Genomic DNA, 5,703 nt, shown 5'->3' on the forward strand with positions numbered 1-5,703 from the left:
AACATATAAACATAAGCAGAAGTATCCAAAATATCTAAAATCCAGTAAGAAGTATCCAAAATAACCCAAAATGACAACTATATACATAAAGTACGCAAAATGAGATACTAGGCAGCATAACTAAAATGTTCACCAGTCCTCTAATGATGCTACCGGTGACCTCCCCACACTTAAAATCGATCATCATCCTCGATGCTAAACCGGAAGATCAGGGGAAGGAACAACGGCTGACTCTGACTGTGGGTGCGGAACCGGCTCCTCATGGGGCTGCTGAATCTCTGTGGTGTCAGGTGCAGCTGGAGGTGCATCCTGCTGAGTCGGTGCATCAGCATCCTCCTCCTGATGATCCTGCTCATCGGAGGCTGAAGAGTCTGGAAGTGGAGGTAACTCAACGCCCAGGGAGATGAGTGCCTGATCCATCTGATCCAGTCGGCGCCTGATGTAGCGCTTTTCGCGCTCCAAAAACCGAAACAGACGCTGAACCAGTAGGTAAGTCGGCTCAGGTGCTGAAGAAGGGGCTGTCGAAGAAGATGGAGCTGCTGTCGAAGCTGAAAGTCCAGCTGCCCCTACCACTGCTCTGGCCCTAGAACGGCGTCTAGACGGGGGTTTCTCAGTCACCCAAGTGCCCCAAGGAATAGTGACTTCCTTGGCACCGTCCTCTAGCGGCGGTGGTATCATATCATCATCATGGCTAGGAACATCCGCCAGCGATGCCATGCTGGTAATCATGACAGGAAAAGGAAGGAGGCCACGAATATGGGCTCGCCACATGCTCTGTCGGATTAATCGGGGAAAATAAACTTCCTTTCCCTCCATAACACAACCAATCAAAAGTAGCATCTCCATAGGGATCTCAGAAAAGTGAGTGGTGGGCAAGATGTAGTGAGCGAAGATCATCTGCCAAGTCTTGGCCTCCTTGTTCAAGTGTGTAAAGAGCATCCCTTTGGGCTTTGTGTTGCCCGAGTCCATCACCCAAGTGGCGTCCGGTATACCAATCACGCGCCTAAGTGCCTCATAGTCAAAGGTCATGATATGGATAGCCATCTCTGCCTGCTGATGGGCACACATGTCATCAGTGATGTGCCGACACTGTAATGCCTCCTCTATGGCTGACTCAGTGATCATAACCTCTCTACCCCTCAACTGAACTGAATCTAAAGTAGGACGGAAGAAGTTGCAATAGAATTCCTTAACCCAAGAAATGTTGATATCTCCCAAATCTCTATCGACAAAGTCCATACCCAACTCAAGGATGCGACCAGTGATGGCTCGTCTCACATCATTAGGTAGGAGTAAGCGCTTCTCAGTATTCAGCTTCGTCTTCTGATAATTTTGGAAGCGAAGCTCATAGTAAAGATTGGGGAACTTTGTTGGATCGGTAGAAGGTAGCAACTGATTTTCCTTTTCTTCTTCATTCAACGGATTCTTAGCATAATTCTTGTAAATGGAGGGAATAGAGGGTGTAGAATGTTTTCTTTTCTTGGAGGTAGTGGCTATGGCTTTTCCTTTATCCGACATCCTGAAAAGTATGATAGAATATAAGCAATGAAGCATGTAGCATGAAGCAAATAAAGCATGTTCAGGATATCAATTGGCTAATAAACAATCATGATGTGAACTGAACTTGAAAAGAATTGGTAAACAAGTAAGCCTAAGTGAACAAGTAAACCAAGAATGCAATGTTCACTAAAGTCAACAACTCTTACTCATTAAGCAATAAAATCATCATACTTTTGAAAGAATGGTTAAAGAGGGTTAAATGTGAGTAGAAGTTAGATGGTTAAAGAAATTAGTGAGTTAGAAAAATGGATTAGTGGTGTGATGATATTTAGGCTCAATAAAAGAGGAGTTGTGACTAGACATAGAAATCATGTTCACAATGATTGGTGCAAATCCCGGAAGTCAAAAGAAAACAAAAATTAGCCCAAATTTGCAATAGAGATTAGAATGGAAATAGATTTCTTGAAAATTGGGCAGCATCCCGGCTTAAAATTGGACGTTCCCGGATAGCAAGGTAGCACAAACAGCAAGAAAACAACCTCAATTAAGCACAACAGCAATGAAATAGTACCCAGCAACACAAATTGCATAAAAAAGCAACCCAAAATCAGCATACAACACCCAAGTAAACAAACAAAAAATATGCACAAACGCTCTATCCAGACCTAGCTACCTAACCGCAGTTATTTCTAACTAACCTAACATGCAAAATTTCAATTCTAACTAACTAACAGAAAACTGACAGTAGCTAACAGAAACGAAAAATTAATAGAGAACAGAGTTGGAGCAGGAACCTGGGAGTAGAGAAGAACTAAAAATGGAAAAGGAAATTGGGATTGGGACGGGAGTAACAGAATCAGAGAGCCGCGCCGCCGTGGATGGTGGCGGTTATGGCGGAGCGACGGCGGTGCTGTTGGCGGCGACGAGAGAGTGAGAGACAGGGGCAGAGTGGGTAAGTGAGAGAGAGAGAAAGCGAAGAAGGGTTGGTGCTGATGGTGAGAGAGAGAGGGGCTGGCCGTGTGGTGGTGGTGGCCGGCAGAGCAGAGGCTGAGTGGGTGGAGAAGGTGAGATGAGAGATGGAGAGGGGTGGGAGAATGAAAGCGAGTGATAAAGGTAAATGGGGTTAGTAGTGTGGTGGCGGGGAATGCGGCCGTTGGCGGTGGCGGGTTGTTGAAAGGGGAAAGGGGACGGAGATGGTGACAGGGGAAGAAGAAGAGATGTGCGCTGTTGCGCAGTGCTCTTCGCGCACTAGGGTTATCTTCTTTTCGAATCGACGCGGGCGCGCACCGTCCGCGTCCGCGTACATTGATGAAACTAGGGACCTACGCGTGCGCGTACAACGCACTCAAGCGTGGATGGGGAAACTATATAGGTGCGCGTGCACGTACAGTGCACGCACGCGTACATTGAGTTGGGCTGGAGGCTTAGAGTGGGCTCGATGCGCGCCCAACTCTCTGGACAAAGGCCTGGAACGGTGGCATCAACTAGGGGACGCGCGCGCGGCAAGTGTGCGTCCGCGTAAGGTGAGTTAGGCTGGGGGCTCAAAGTTGACCCAGATCTAGCGCAACTCTCTGGATATTGGCCCAGAAGTTGCTGCAGCTGATCGACGCGGACGCGGCAGGTGCGCGTCCGCGTGCATTTCCTTATAGCTGTATGGACGCGCACGCACGTAGTGCGCGTCAGCGTGGAATAAGTGGGGCTCGAGGCAAAACGCTGGCCTAGGAGAGGCCCAACTCTCTGGAATATGGGTGATGATGCATCTACTCGGGGACGCGTGCGCGTACATCGTGCGCACGCGTCCACCCCTTTTTTTTTGACTGAAGCAAGAAATTGTGCTCAGGTGCTTCCTATAATGCTCACAACTCTTTATTCACTCAACTATCATCTAATTCACCAAAACATGCAATTTGACATTATTCATCTACTACTAACATAACATATATGTGACTATGCTAACCATCTAATTGTACAAACAAATCTATATAAAGTAGATTTACAATGGTAACTCAAATCATTTATTAAACAAAACTAAAAGGAATGGAAAGAGTTTACCATGGTGGGGTGTCTCCCACCTAGCACTTTTAGTTTAAGTCCTTAAGTTGGACATGTTGAGAGACTTTTGTCATGGTGGCTTGTGCTTGTACTCATCCTTGAATCTCCAAGGATATTTACTTCTCAATTGGTTGACAGAATTTCCAACCATATTCACCAATCTAGGGTAGAGTTCTACCCAAGATATGAGTCCCTATAGTTGGTCTTCACATAGCGAACCGAGATCCCATATCTTATCTTCACACCCATCTGTGAGTTGAGTCTCATGACTCTTCCGTACGGGTGGTATGGCCTTGGAATTCTCAAAGAAGCTTCCAAACAACTTCCTAGACCCATGCAATTTGGTTCCACACCAAACATTGCTCTTGAATTTTGAGCTTGCAACCGTCATGATCTTAGAATGATGTTTCCAACCACTACACAACTTTCTTATACTTTTAACTCCACAAAGAGCTCTAAGTTGACCATCATTTTAAATTAAACCATATTCAAGTGAGAAAGTAAAGCTTAGGGATAAGAGTTTTACCCACTTGAATGTTGTGTTGGATGGTGACTTGGGGAGGGAGACCTCCCCACACTTAGACAATGCAAGGTCTACTTCCTTGTGCTCTTCTTTGTGTATTTCCACCTCTTTGCGAGCTTCCTCAATTTCAACCTTTCCCCTTTTATCACATGGCTTGGTGTTGTCTTCAAGAATTTTGATTTCTTGCCTAATGGGAGCTGATTCAATTTTAGATAGAAATTCATTGATGAATAAATCCATTTCTGGGTCAACCTCTTCATATTCTTCAATTTCAATATATACCATGCCATTTTCGTCCAATTCACTCTCTTTTTCGTTGCTCACCAAGGGTACGGGAGGTTGTGCACATTCTTTTATAGTTTCAACTTCATGTCCAATGGGAGAGGATTCCATTGTAGAGAGAAATTTATCCATGATTGAATCCATCTCTTGATAAGCTTCTTCCAAGTCTCCAACGATGATATGCCTTGGAGGTTGCGCACCCTCCTCAACATCGATATCAAGCTTCTTGGAAGAATCCTCCATGATGCTACATTCCCATGGACTTTCAACATCTCCCAAATCTTCAACCACTTCTTCCTTTTCTTCAATAATCATGGCTTCCTCTAGTTGCTCCAATACACAATGGCATCCCTCATCCCCCACCGGAGTTTCCAATCTCTCCTTCATGCTTTGCTCTTCTTTAGGTTTTCCACATGTGGCTACGGGGGAAACTTGAGTATTCAAACGTTGGTGGGCTAGAGCATGCACCACCTTGGTCAAATTGGTCACAAACTCAAATGTATCCTGCTTCATGGCTTCTTGCCCTTGAAGTAACAAAGTGAGAGAATCGTCCATTGGGGCTTGGGATGAGTAGGAAGGTTCATTATTTTGGAGAGAGGATTCATGGTAGGAAGGTGGTTCCTCTTGATAAAATTGTGGAGATGGTGTGTATTGAGGTGGTTCTTGGGAGTAATCTTGATAGGGTTGTGGTGGTTCTAAAGGTTCTTGCTCATAATGGTCATAAGAATATGGCATGGATGATTGGTCATATTGTGGATATGGATCAGAGGAAGGTGCTTGATGTGGAAAGGCTTGTGAGTATGGTTGAGGTCCATGTTGAGGATGAGATTCATAGGCATATGATGGTGGTTGTTGAGTGTCACAAAAAGAGTCATCATGGCCGTTAAATTGACATGCATTAGGATGGGAATTATACCTATAAGTATCCGGAGATTGTTGCCAATAGGAATGATCAATTCCTTGAGGCTCCTCCCATCTTTGATGGTTCCATCCATGGTACATGTTGCCATTAAAGTCCACATTTCCTACAACACAATTAGAACCAAACTCAAAGCTAAAGTGAGAATTCATAGTGAGAGAACAAAATAAAACTAACAAAAATTAAGAAACAAACAAAAGATAAACCTATTCACAATATTCACATATGTACAATAACCAATAACATAACACCATTGCAAATCCCCGGCAACGGCGCCATTTTGATGATTGGATTTTTGACAGTTTAGAATTTCACTAATGAATTCTCGTTGTAAAGTATAGTTTCTAAACCAAACAATAATCCTTTCATACAAAAAGTTGTTTGTCACTAGTACAAACCCCTAAAATTTATAAACCGAAGTATTGGA

The sequence above is a fragment of the Arachis duranensis genome, chromosome 1 (assembly GCF_000817695.3).
Source record: "Arachis duranensis cultivar V14167 chromosome 1, aradu.V14167.gnm2.J7QH, whole genome shotgun sequence".
NCBI lineage: Eukaryota > Viridiplantae > Streptophyta > Magnoliopsida > Fabales > Fabaceae > Arachis > Arachis duranensis.